The 14902-nt window shown below is 38.5% G+C and overlaps 1 pseudogene; it reads left to right on the top strand.

The window, feature by feature from the left end:
- Nucleotides 1-264: 264 nt before the first annotated feature.
- On the top strand, nucleotides 265-885 carry LOC103728061 (annotated as a pseudogene).
- The last annotated feature ends 14017 nt before the right edge of the window (nucleotides 886-14902 follow it).

The raw sequence follows: 14902 nt of genomic DNA, 5'->3' as shown, positions 1-14902 counted from the left end.
GGCTAACAACTTTCTGCAACTCCAGTTCCAGAGGATCCAACACCCTGTTCTGATTAGTGGGGTCATTGTACAACATGAGTGACTTACATACATGCAGGCAATACACTCATAAAAATAAAAAATCTAGGTGTGTGTGTGTGTGTGCACGCGCGCACACGTGTCAGTGTGACTGTGTGAGAGTACTGCCACCTAGCACCGGCAGGACCTGCAGACTCACTCCCCAGCCTCTCTCTTGCCCCACCCCTCCCCACTCCCTCTAGAACCATGTCTGGCAGGTAGGTTTGAGCCAAGACCAGAAGCCTGGCTAGAGATGATATCAAGAGGGTCATGGCGGCTATTGAGAAAGTGCGCAAATGGGAGAAGTGGGTGACTGTTGGTGACATGTCCCTATGAATCTACAAGTGAGTCCCTGTGACAGATCCAAAAGTTGATGACAAAGCAAGAATAAGAAGAAAGGCAAGGACGAGGAGTGGCTCGGAGGTGACTGCTCCGAGAACAGATCCTCACCAGGGATGATGGATGTGCAGGATGATAAGAGCAACCAGAGTTCCATAGCAGACACCTCTCCCATCAAACAGAACAGCAGCAACTCTAGTGCTGCCCCAGAGACCAATGCAGCTATACCCAGTGTTGGCACCGAAGCCCGGGCAGACAAGGTGTAGGCCAATGGGAAAGAGCACATGGGAGCTGAAGATGCTTCTGATGAGCAGAACTCACAGTCTTCAATGGAAAACTGGATGAACAGCTCAGAGAAAGCAGAACAGTAGCCATCTGCAGTCAGGGCTGGTGACAGAGATGTCCGCAATCTCTCAAGATTTGGAAGGAGCGCCACCCTCTAAAATGATGAAACTGGAGGCCTCTCAACAGAACTCAGAAGAGATGTAACACTGAGTGGAACCCCATGGTCCATGTTTCATGGCAGGTACATCAGCAGGCTTAATTCTAGAACAACGTTGCCTAAGTGATTCCTCTTAGGTGTGAACAGAACTATTAATGTTTCAAGTTTACCAAGTGCAAATCCAAGAAAACCTATAACAGCGTAACTTCTCAGACACTGACGAACTCTGCTGTGAAGTAAAACACTCGAACCTTGAAGTGACTGTCCTGGGGAGGCTGGAAAGCAACCAGATGCACAACCTGCAAAACATTCAAGATCAAGGCAGTTTTACCTCCAGATCCTGGAGTTAGGGCAACATTTTTTCTTTTATAACAAAACTCCATTTTGATGAAAGATAAATTTGGATATTTATTTCTTTTATGGGAAGTGAGAGGTTACAAAGTAAATAGCTGAAGAAAAACCCAACACATACATACACGGAGCCAGCAGGGTGGCCAGTGCCACCTGCTCCTCTTCTGACCTCCAAGGACTCTCCTGACAGTGAAGAGGAGTTGGTGCAATTGAGGATGAAGATGATGACGTCTATGGTACTGACACTGTCATCAGTTTTTCTCTGAAGTACCTGACAGTAGGAATGGGATGTTGGTGGCGACCAACTGGGCTAACCACCACGGCCACACCAGGCAAACAGCCAGCGGCCCTGTACTCCATGCCTGCCAGGAAAGCCTTCCACGAGGAGCGGTCAGACTACAAAATCCAATGTGCTTCCTTCAGCACCGAGGTCCTCTCCCTAGAGCCGCATCTCCCTACCCCTGCACTCCTTGCCCTCATCCTCAGCACAAAATCTAAAACCTTTCATCTGGCCGAACCAAGGGCAGAGGATCCTAAGCAAATGCCTTCCTTGGACATCAGGTCCCATGGCCTAAAGGGCTACCAGGGCAAACATCCCCCATAACTTGAAGGCGGGGGGAACTACGGCTACACATTACACAAAGTGCTGGCCCTCACATCCACAACCCAGAAGGCTGTTGACCGATTCTTAGAGGGTGGTGCCTGCCCATCATCAGACATTGTCACGATTTAGAGTTTGGAATGTTTATTATTTCCGAGGACGTGGTTAGAGGTATAAAGACATTTTTTTCACCATTACTTAATTTACTTAATTTTTTCCTCTTAAATTTTTTTTGGTTTGTTGTACAGCAGTATAAATTTTCACTTATTTATTCCATCAGTAGGTATGGTTTGTGCAATGTACAATGGTTCCATTTCAGAAAATAAAATGTAAAAGAAATAAAAAATTCAAAAATTAAAATAAAATATCTAAACCGGGCACACAATGTTAAGCCTTTCTCAGTATGTAGTGTACCAGCATAAATATGGTATAATGACCAGACTATTTCTAGAAACATCAACTAAAAGTGTGTATTAGTGTGTTATGGAGGTCATTTCTTATCTTCATTAAGACATCAAGGATTCAACACCATCCCCTCAGTCACTGCCTTGAGAAATTGACAGATTTCAGTATTAATGATTTTACTCTTAAGAAATACTTTTTCTATAAAAAATTCTATTAACTTTATTTTATGGAGAAAAAAAATGATGTATGAAAAAGTAGATAAATCTTCCCATGTCACAAATAGAAGTGATAGGAGAACCTAAGTAGTATTTTCTGTAATCGCACATCAGCGTCTTGTGTTTCATAGAAGCCTTGTCTCATTCAAAAATTCATCACAATCTGTAATTGTGCATTTGGTCTGTCTCTCATGAGTGTGCTCTCTATCCTTCTCATGAATCTAACTTCTGGTAGAATAGGTCATGACTGCATATGCTGTTTCTATGTTATGAGGCTGTTCCTTCTGAATTGAAATATTCCATTAATTTCAGGAAGTAACTAAAATGTACAAATCCAAGGAAGGCAAAATTTATAAGTCCCAGGAATCCAGTGTAACTTCCAAGACCCAGGAGACCCCTTCAAAAGGTTATATAAGCACTAACAATTACTTGGAAGAGGAGACTCTCTGCAAGGTGAGATGCCTGCATATTGTGCAGGAGCCCAAGGGAAACAGCTTTCCTAAGTCTTGTCACATGAGTGATACAACTATGTTTGAGTCAGCTATGGTCCTGTAAACAGCCCCTCAAGCATAAGTAACCCCCAATAAACCCCACTGATTTAATAATCTAAACTAGAGTGAAATTGTTTCTTTGGTCTATAGTCTGTTGTTTCTTTCTTCATAACTCCCTGGAAAAAGCCATACAACATTCTAATATAAAGAATTGTTTAAAAAACATATAGCTGCCTGGTGTGGTGGCACACACCTTTAATCCAGCACTCGGGAGGCAGAGGCAGGCAGATCACTGTGAGTTCAAGGCCAGCCTGGTCTACATAGTGAGTTCTAGGACAGCTGGGGCTACAGGGAGACCCTGACTCAACACATAGATACATAGATAGATAGATGATAGATAGGTAGATAGATAGATGATAGATAGATAGATGGATAGATAGATGATAGATAGATAGATAGATAGATAGATAGATAGATAGATAGATAGATAGATAGATATATTGATAGATATATTGCTATATAAAAGGGGAAAGGAAAAAAGGAAGGAAAGGAGATGAGGGCAAAAAAAGATTATAAATTGACACAAAAAAGCATTTAAAAATTGGACGTATTTACTTCAATTCCTAATCAGCCTCTTTTGCATTTCACTTCTTAAATAGAATTGAATGCATGCACATGAACACATGCTCACGCTCACATATGCACACACACACACACACACACATTCTTCACATGTTCTTTGATATGCATTCTGCTTCTGTATCTGTTAACTAGATTTTGCACATCTCTTGATTTCATAACTTCACAATTGTTTCAGCTTCTCATTCTTTATAAGGAATAAAGTCATTAACAGTACTGGTCTCAATGTGGAAAACCAATTATTTTATACATTGCTCAAAGATATGAAGGCTAATGAGTGGTGATGTTTACAAAGTGTTATTTGTAAGTAAAACTTAGAAATAGAAAGGTATGATAAGAACACAAAACTTTGGACACGTTGGACAAAATCATTATACTTGTCACTGGCATTTTTTTCTCACTGTTATCAAGTCTCCACTTCTCACTTTGATTAGTATTCTTTAAACATATCTTTAGTAATTTATTAAAGCTACAACTACCTTAACGGAGATAACTGTCAAGCTCCAAAATAAAAGTTATACAAAATATAATTTAGGCCCCATAACTCAGAAAAGCAGTTGAGCCTGCCCATTCCAGTGCATCTGAGAAGTGGAAGAAGATACTTAATGTCAAAACAATTGGATTACAATGGGGTGTTCTAGTTCATTTCTCCACTATTGTGACAAAATACTATGACCAATACCAACTTGGGAAGAAAGAGTTTGTTTTACATCTCCCAGGTCACAATTCATCAGGGAGCCCAAGGGAGGAACCTGGAAGCAGGAGCTGGAACAGAGACCACACTACTTGCTCCGCTGGCCCTGCTCTGTCTGTTTTCTAATACAATACAGAATAACCTGCCCAGGGATGGCACCACCCACAGTGGGCTGGGCCCTTCCACATCACTCAACAATCGAGAAAATACCACACAGACACCACCATGGGCTAGTCCAATGGAGGGAATTCCTTAGTTGAAGCTCCCTCTACCCAGGTGTGACCAAGTTGACAACTAAAAGCTATCCATCTTAGAGGGTTTTTCTGAAACAAAATATAATGGTTCTTCTCAAGGTAGAAAGAGTTTGAAAAGATGGAGACATACCTAAAACAAAGTTTCATCTGCACCCTTGCCTTATGGGAAACCTTGTAAAAATATCTAAATAATTGTCTCTACTATATGCTTCAGGTTGTTCTCACATCAGCAGTGAGTGCCAAGTTTGAACTAGCACATCAGAAACACTATGTGACTTATGCACAGTTGCACAGTTCAATTTTCTGATTTTTTAAAAATCTATTTTTCCATTTTAAGCAATTTTTGAAAATTTAATACATTTTAATCATAATTAGAGCCCCTCATTTACATGCACACCCCATTTACTAACCCCCCACCAAATTTCCTGTATGTGTGTGTGTGTGTGTGTTGTTAAGGATTATATAGTCAGGTTTATTTCCCAGTGCCCTTCTGTGGGGTTCATTCACTAGAGCCTCATTTACCTACCAGGAGTCTCACACTTGAATGAGACTGAATCTCCCCTTTTCAGCAAACATAAGTGTTCAGTAGTTCCTCAGGTAGGACTGGGATTTCTTACTCATGACCCCATGTATATCCAGAGATGAATGCTGTTACCATTCCTTTGACTTCAAATGAGTAACTGATTAACTGTCTGGGTAACTTTTTTTCCCTGTGGTCATCAACCTCTTGTGGTGCTTACAATCCTTCCGCCCTCTCTTCTGCTATGCTCCTGAGCCTTGGAGACCAGAAGGTATTCTATTTAGAGATAAGTGGTCTACAACCTCATATTCTCTTCACATTGGCCAGTGGTGGTTCTCTGAAGGATCTCTGCTCAGGGGTGAGTGAGTATATCTGGGGGTATAACAATAAGTCACTATAAATCAGTTTAATACTGTATCTATTAGCATAATAGTAATATTATACTCTCTCCTGTGGCCTGTGAACTATCTAGCCTCAGGTTCCTAGACCACATATCAATATTAGGTATGGACTTTATCCTATGAAGTAGACATTAAATCAAATTAAGAACTAGTTGGTTACTCTGACAATATTCATGCCATTTTTACTCCAGTGGGCATATATTGCCAGGCCTGCTGTTGTTGTAGCCCACAGGATTCACAGCTGGGTAAGGTTTCCGCTAAATTTGTCTCCAGGTAGGTTACATTGCATTTTCCAGCACTATGAAATCTAGCCAGTACAGATGAGTCTTTGAATTCAGTACCAGCTTGATTTCTCCTGTTTGTTCCAAAGACTGTATATGTAGTCTCTCCAGCAACCAGTCCTTACCGTCAAGTTCTGGTGGGTAACCAAGAGCAGGGGCAATAAACAGTATTATTAGAGGATCTATGGGACTCTTGATCAACAGCTTCAAAAGAGGGAGTCTATTCCTGGCACTGGGCTTTTACTTTGTCAACTTATGGTTTCTGGTAAGGGCAATGTCTCCCTGTTATTATTCCTTTTCATCTTTTGTAAACGCATATGTATATACTTGAAGAAAGTTCTATTGGTAGATTTCCTGATCGCTTTTTCTCTAGTGTTACTTATCCCTCCTCATAGTCCCCGTTCTGTTCTATCCTCCCATTCCCCACCCTATTTGACCCTCCCTAGTCTACTATTCCCCTTTCCTTTTTTTCTACACTGCATTCTGCCTCCCCTCTAAAGATATAACAAAAATGACTAAGGAATAAGTTTTTAAATGTTCAATGACTTTCATCATCAAACTAAAATTAAAACTGCATTAAGATTTTATCTTACTCTTCTCAGAATGGCTAAAATCCAAAAAGCAAACAAGAACAATGCTGGCAAGGATGTAGAGAAACAGGAACTCTTCTCCACTACTGGTGGATGTGCAAACTGTTACAGCCATATAGAAATCAGTGTGGAGAGCCCCAAAAGAGCTACAAGTTGATCTACCATATGCCGTATGAGTCTTGGGCATATACCTAAATGACACTATATCCTACCATGCTCATCCATGTCTATTGATGCCCTTTCATAATTGCCAGGAATTTGAAACAACCTAAATAACTGATAAATGGATAATGAAGGTTTGATACAAAAAAATATGCACAATGTAATATTATTCATCACTTAAAAACAAATTGTGAAATTCACAGGTAAATTGATAGAACTAGAAACAATTGCTTGAGTAACATAACCTAGAGCCAGAAAGACAAATGGTGCAAGTCTCTCTCATAGGTGATGCTAATATTGAAATCTTAGATATGCATGTCTCAAACTGAAAATAAACATAGGTAAAAAAACCAACTCATTGTCATGGGTAGGAGGAAACATCTCTGCTCTTATTCATATTATTTTAATTTTGGGGCTTACTTAATTTCTTAAATTAGAGAAGTGCTAGGATCCAAACCTTAAAATAAAATGAGTATCCGATTTCCTTTAAGAAAAGTGTAGGACTGGAAAGATGGCTTAGTGGTTAAGAGCACTGACTGCTTTTGCAGAGGACCTGAGCTTTGTTTCCAGCACCCACATTGTGGCTGACAACCATCTGTAACTCCATTTCAAGGGTCTCTGATGTTGCACAACACAGATGTACACACACACAGACAATACACTCATATAAATAAAATACAAAAAAGTTATAGAACAAAGAAAAAGAAAAATGAAAACATGGATATGAGATGACTTATTTCCAGTTTTATTTATTTATTTACTCTTTTAATTTTCATACAATATAATTTTATGGTACTTAGATACTCTCCACTGTTTGCACCTCCCTTATTGACCTCTATCCAATTTAATGTGATCTATTATATATCTAATAAGACCTATGGAGTCTACTTTTCATCTTTCAAATGTTTTTCAGTGTGGGTCCATCCACGGAGTGTGGTTATCCTACCAGGAGTTCTGTCCCAAAAAGAAACTGGTTTTGCACATATAAACACACACACACACACACACACACACACACACACACACACACGGCAGCTCTCTGTTGCCACAATTTTTTTAAGTGGGGTTGGAGTTTCTTACCTACTTCCTCATGTCTACATTGGTGCTTTTTTGGTTTGAGTTTGCATGGGGCTTATACAAGCTCTTAACATTGCTGTGAGTTCATATAAGCAATTGACAAGCTTTCTGGAAAATTCTGTCTTCTTGTGGTCATCTACCACCTCTAGCTCTTACAATATATCTGGCCTCTCTTCTCCAGTGATCTCTGAGCCTTGGGAGGCAGAAGTTTGATATAGATATTCTATTCATGGATAAGCACACTGCACCTTATTGTTCTCTGCACATTGGCCAGTTGTGGGTATCTATTTCATAAGGAAGTTTCTCTGGTGAGAGTTGTGAGATGCATTAATCTGTGAGTATAACAGTAAGTCATTAAGAGTCAGTATAATACAACAAATAATAGAAACTAATGTTAGTTTCTCCCCTATGTTGTTACCTGTGTAGCCTCAGGTTCCTAAGTCTGATATCAATGTCAGGTATCAGCTCCATTCTAGGAAGCAGACCTTAAATCCAATTAAAGAGAGTTTGATTACTCTCATAATATTTGTGATGCAAAGCAACTTCTAGAACTATGAATGCTGGTCAGTGAAGATGAGGCTCTGAAGTCAACATCAGCTTGATTTATCCTTGTTTGTTCTCCAGTTCATATATGTAGTGCCTTTAGCCATAGGGTCTTACAATCCAGTTATGGTGCATAACCAAGAGAAGAGACAATGTCTAGTATTGACGGTCTATAGCAGCTCTGGTCAACCACTCTAGAGAGTCCATTCCTGGCACTGAGGTTTTGATCCGTTTTGTTTGTGTTTTTGTTTCTCATTAGCCTATGATGTCTAGAAAGGGCACTGTCTCCCTGTTCTACGATAACTCCTTTTAATCTCTTTTTATGATGTGAGAAATTCAGATTAAAACCACTTTGACACTTTGAGATTTCATCTTACCCCCACTCAGAATGGCAAGATACAAAAAGAAACACCAACAAATGCTGGAAAGGACGTGGAGAAAGGGGAACTCTTATCTTCCTCTGGTGGACGGCAAACTAGTTTAGCCAACTATGGAAATCAGTATGGAGATTCCTCAAAAAACTCAAAAGTGATCTACCATATGACCCAGCCCATGTGACTCTTGAGCGTATATCCAAAAATCTCTGTTCCCTACTACAGAAATAACTGTTCATCCATGTTCATTGCTACCCTTTTTTTAACAGCCAGGAAATAGAAACAACTTAGATGTATATCAACTGATGAATGGATAATGAAGGTGTGGCACATAGATACAATGAAATACAATTCAGCTCTTAAAATAGAAAACTATGAAATTCACAGGTAAATGGCGGAACTGGAAACAAAATGATGGAACTGGAGACAGTAATCCCAGTTAGTTAACCAGACTCAGAAAGAAAAATGCCACATGCTTTCTCTCATAGCTGGATGCTAACTTTGAAATCTTAGATATGTGTGTTTCAATTTAAATATCCAGAGAGGTCAAGAATCTAATAAATGGCCATTGGCGGGTTGGGGAGGCTTTCTGTGAGGAGTGGCAGAATACTGTGATATGAAAGGAGAAAGGGGAATAGTAGACTAGGAAGGGTTAAATGGGGTGACAAAAAGGAGCGTAGGGCAGAGGAAGGAAAGCAGGAAGGGATCCATAAAATTCAAGGCATTTAGAAAAAGCTTATATAGAAACTTACCACTACAAAAGCTTCTAAAATATATACATGGAGTTTTATTTAGATTATCTAATGAAATAGCTGTGTTGCATTTCAAATTCCAATGCTTAGCAGACATTCAATAAATATCCAAAGGAAATGATGGTCACTAAGAAATAGAATTCACTTAAAATTACAAGAAAATAAAGGATTTCTTTTATTATCTGCTATGAACAAATGTAAATTAAAGAAGTTGAAGCAAATTAGTGTATGTTAGTATAAAATTTAAAATTCAAATTGATATCACATTAGCTGCCACTTGACTTCACCCTGCCCTATCACATAGCAATTGACATAATAAAATTGAAAATTATGGGAACACAGACATTATATATTTCTTTTCTTTCCTTGCAGCATTGATGAACAAACTTGGAGTCACACACATTCAAGTGCCAAACAATTCAACTACATCTCTACCTCATGTGTGTGTGTGTGTCTGTGTGTGTGTGTGTCTGTGTGTGTGTGTGTCTGTGTGTCTGTGTGCTGTTTGCTCTCTAGTATCAACTGATACAATTGCATGGATTTGTTGCTTTCCTATTTAGATGAAGATAAATTAAGAAAGTTACAATGATAGTAATGAATTTGTGGAGGAGTTACAATGAACTCTCTGAGCTCAGACTTAACCCTTCCAAGCGCTGGGACTAGATGCAGAAGTTATGGAGCAAGGCTTGTCAGATGGAAGGTTTTATTTTATTTTTTTCTTTTATTTATTTTCTTTTCATTTATTTATTTATTATTTATTTATTTTTGTCTTTTTAAGACAGGGTGTCCCTGTAACCACAGCTGGCCTGGATTTGTTATGGAGACCAGACTGTCCTCAAACTCACAGAGATCTGCCTCTCAAGTTCTGAGATTGAAAATGTTTGCCACCTTACCTAGTGTCAGGTAGAAGGGGATGTGCTACTGATGTCCTTTACTTCCTTGAAAATCATCATGGTATATTTTAACTAAAAAGAAGAAAAATGGGAGGCTGGAGAGATGGCTCAGTGGTTGAGAGCACTAGCTACTCTTGAAGAAGACCCGGGTTCAATTTCCAGTACCCACGTGGTGGCAAACAACCATCTATATCTCTAGTTCCAGAGGATCCAATGCCTTTTTCTGACTTCCATGGGGACTGCACGACATGGGTGCACTTAGATATGTTGAGACAATACACTCATGTACATAAAATAAAAATAATAAATATTAAGAAGAAGGAAACCATTTTTAAAGATTAATACTTAATACATGTAATGACATTTCTCCTGGAATACAGTATCAGGTCATTTATCCTCCAGATTAATAGCTAGCTACCAATGACTTGTGGATAGTATTATGTATGTAAAAAAAAAAAAACCTTTATGGCTGAGCTTTCAAAGACAGAGATCATGATGCTCAGAGATCAGGGTGTATCTGCTATTGATAGAGTGCTATTGATATTAAGGGATTACAAAATAATGTGTGTTTCCTAGTATAATTCGATTGAGTCAGTTTTCTAAATGGGCCACATAGCTGTGTCAAATGTTTGTTTTTTTGTGTGTGGATTTTCCTATGTGTTTCCTTTGATTATTCAGGGAGAGTCTGAAGTCCAAACTAATTAGGACCAACATCTTCCTTTTAACATATTTTCCTCTTTGTGATCTGTGTGCCATTTATTCATTTACTCAGCACACATTCATAAAGGCCCATCAATTCATCATGTTGATTGTACTGAATATAATAATTAAAAGACAAATCCATTTTCTCATAACATGTATCCACGACACAACAGAGAATGCTGTGTGAAAGGTATTTAAGTCAATGAAGATGAAACACTTTTTAAAGCAGAGATAATAACAGATAAGTAGGTTTTCTGTCTGATTACAGGAAAAGGCATTACCACAAGAAACAAAAGAATAGAGGATTCCTTGGAAGCAGCAACAGCAACAATGCATGGGACTTCTGAGGACTGCTTCTAACTCATTAGTGGACAGTCAAATAAGCAGATGTTACCCTCTCTTTTTTAGGGTCGCTTTAAAAACACTTAAAAAATATTGAGACAATTTCATTATGCCAAATTTTAAGGCAGTATTTTCCTGTAGAGAGAAAATTTCAATGATGTAATAAAAAAAAAAGACTTTTAGCAATAATGTACATTTGAAGTTAAATGTTATGGAATGCTGAAAGGGAAAGTATTTAGAGTATATGAGAGGCCTGTTGAAGAACTTTGAGAAAGACCAGCATCTGTACAAGTTAGCAGTAGCCTGGATGGGCTTGTGAGTGATGTCTTCGAGCATGACTACCATGTTGTATAAGAAAAATTAAACTGAAACCCATTTGTATAGACTAAAATGCCAATATGTCATTGCATTTTATTTCCTGAACTCATTCAACCAAGCAACCCACCATAACAGAGCCCACAACTTCCTGCATTTTCTGCTCAAAGCCAAGCGCAATATTTCCAATGTAGAGAACCAAAGCATGCCTAAAGTCTCAGGAAATGATTCCATCTATGAGTTTGGGATCAGGCCACCCTAATGCACAATCTCATGGGAGTCCTGAAGGTCATTTTCTTTCTATGCCTTAGTTCTGCTGATCCAGCACTTAGAATTTTCATTTCCATTGTGAAACCAATAAATCAGCATGTGTTGACAGAGGAGTTTTAACCTCTTAAGATGCAATCAAATTGCTCCGTCAGAATGACTCCTGGAAATTGATCGGCACATGGCTCTGAGAAGAAAAGAATTTCCATGCATCTGAAGAATATGTATCACTAATTTATAGAATAATGCTAACTGCTTTGAGTAATGCTGTTGTACATACAAGGATCTGGCCCTGCCTATATCAAACAGGGTGAACACTGACTATTAGTAACCTTGGTCAACTAGCCTATGATACAGTTTCAAAAAAGAAGAAATATTTTCATTTTCTTCTGCCTGTCTTTTGTTTATCTGCAAAGATTCTGTAAATTAGGTCAACAAAAGACACATTAACAAGATAAAAATATTAGAAATCTACATTAATATACAAGTGGGACTGCTCAGTGATCAGTAACTCAAGAGGTGGTTAAAAATTTCATCTGCCAAATGACCATGAAATTTTCAAAGAAATGCCAAGACAAAGGATTGAATTAAAGGAGCTTTCAATGTAAGGATATAAATATAGAGGAAATTAATCATAGAAATCTTGCTATGGTGAGGTTTCTAGTCTTATGCCTCAGTTGGTAATGGGTGTAGATATGATTCTAGAGACTAACTTCTGTCTTTCCTGGTAGAAGGAGGAGGTAGGAACAACAACAACAAAAAGCATACTACAACTTGGGATGGCGGCACATGCCTTTAATTCCACAACTCAGGAGGCAGAAACAGGTGAATCTCTGTGAGACAGAGGATAGTCTGGTCCACATAGAGTTCCAGGCCTGCTGTGGCTATAGGGAGACACTGTCTCATAAAAGCCCCCCACCCCCCAAAAAAAGATATGCCACAAATTTGGGGTAATGGAAGAGACAGGATGGCTTTTTTTGTATATGTTTCTTCTCAATTGCCTTTGGCTCAAAATAATCAATAGGAGGGAATCTGCATGTTTTGGTGTTGTCTACATTGCTGTTGTTCATTATATAAGCACTGGGATCAATATGCTTGCTGACTAAATTTATCTATAGTTTTTTCCTTTGTGATTTATATGACATACTCTTGGATTTTCAGGATATTTCTAAGTCATTTTTGTCCTTATTTTCTTGACCTATAGTAGTTGTCAATAAATAATTTTTAACATAAGTGGGTCTTTGAAATGAATTATTTAGGTTTTATCACAGTATTTTCATCTTTTAATGCATGTTTCAAAACAAGCAATATATTATATCAGTGTATAATTTCTCAAATTTCCTCATTCAATCATATCCTACTTCTTTGATGAAGTCTCAGGCAGCCTTCTAAAGGGCCTAAAAGCTGCTGCTGCTTCTTCTTCTTCCTCTTCTTCCTCTTCCTCCTTCTCCCTCTCTCTCTCTCTCTCTCTCTCTCTCTCTCTCTCTCTCTCCCCTCACTTTCTCTCCTTGAATTTTAGAAGACCATTGAGAAAAGACAATTTATCTTCTTTCTTTGATAAAGCAGTATTTACAAAATAAATTTAATCATACAAACTTTAGTCAGGTAACATGTCTCTGGAGTCTCATGCTATTTAAACAATGTATGATAGATGCATAGGGGAAGCAGCATGGTTTTATCTCTGCAATATTTCCTCAGCCTGTAAGTTAACAAAATGATTTTCAGCTTCATTGCTCAGAATCAGGTGACTATAATGCCACAATGTAATTGCAGACCTCAAATAGAAGAAAAACAAGTGAATTGTCAACTGCTAAAATCACCACATAATATCTGAAGCTTATGGACAGGAAGAATCAGTTATTAGGAAATCTAAGAATAGCAGGATCCTTCTCTTGGACTATTTATCAACCCCCCCCCCGTCTTCATCTGCTGAACGTCATTTAAAAAGTAATCTCTGCATGCATTGCTATACCAGCAATGCAGTTTGCTCCCATAGCTGTGCCACTACAGAAAGGAATCCAACTTATCCCATTGTAAGTGGGATCATTGGGAACAATCCTGCCTTCAGTTTGTGTTGTTATGAATAGAAATAATGACTGGTTTTTCCTTTTTTATCACCGGCTCATGTAGTGTTCAAATGTAATGATTGCTTAAAAAAAAAGAATGGGTAAAGGGAACTCAAAAATGAAACCAGTCATTAAAAGGGGGTGATGAGCAATTCCAGGAAAACAGCTGTGGTGCATTAAATTGTCATTTCATTGTCTGAAAGTTTTCCTCAAAATGCTTAAGGGAGAATTGTTGGCATATTGGAGAGGAAAGGACAAGCTGTGCTGGGCATTTTGAATTATCCCAAACTTCTCCATGTTCATTATTGTTCCATTTGCTTGCTGATGCCTACAGGGAAAAAAGAGAGCAGATTTCCCAACAACAATCCACACTCCACCCTATACCCCGTTCCTTAGCTGCAAAACCTTTAAGAACACTCTTTATCTTGGATCTTCCTCCGTAATAATGGGAAGAACTTTTCAAGGAAAGAGATAGGGAAAGGTTTGAAGAACAAACTCCTAACATTATTTTGCCCATTTTTGTTGTTGTTGTTGTATGTGGGAGATGTGTACAGCACATGCCCTGGAGTATGTGATACTAGTGTTTGTATGTGCATGTTTGGAAGACAAAGCAGAATTTTGGATGTCTTCCTATATCCAGCAGATTCCTTGAACCTTTCACCTCTCAGAACTAAAATAAACAGATAAATAACTTTATATTCTTTATAAAATATCCAGTCAAAGGTGTTTTGTTATGCTGGTAGGAATAACATTAAGACACCCACATTTGCTGGGAAACTTGGCCTCTAAATACCATATACTTTATTGCCAGTTTTAATTTAATGTCAGTGTTGTAGAAATTTTTATGTAACTGAATCAGATTGTCTCCCCACCTAATACTTCCAAGCAGTTCTTTTATAGATGGTCTATAGCCCAATTAAAATAGAATTGTGACACTTTTTTTATTACTTAAACCAAAACCATCCTGAACCTTTCAAAGTTCCTTCCATGAGGTTTAGGTAGCAGAAGCCTGAAAACTGTGCAAGTCCTCACTCAGGTCCCGGGGGTCCCTTAGAAAATTTAGGGTTACAGGTTTGCTCAGGAGCGAATGTTTCCATGATATGCAACCACCCCAGATCTCCTATAACTA

Source organism: Nannospalax galili, unplaced genomic scaffold (genome assembly GCF_000622305.1).
Source record: "Nannospalax galili isolate Female #2095 unplaced genomic scaffold, S.galili_v1.0 scaffold189, whole genome shotgun sequence".
NCBI lineage: Eukaryota > Metazoa > Chordata > Mammalia > Rodentia > Spalacidae > Nannospalax > Nannospalax galili.
This window is presented reverse-complemented; position numbering and strand designations above follow the sequence as displayed.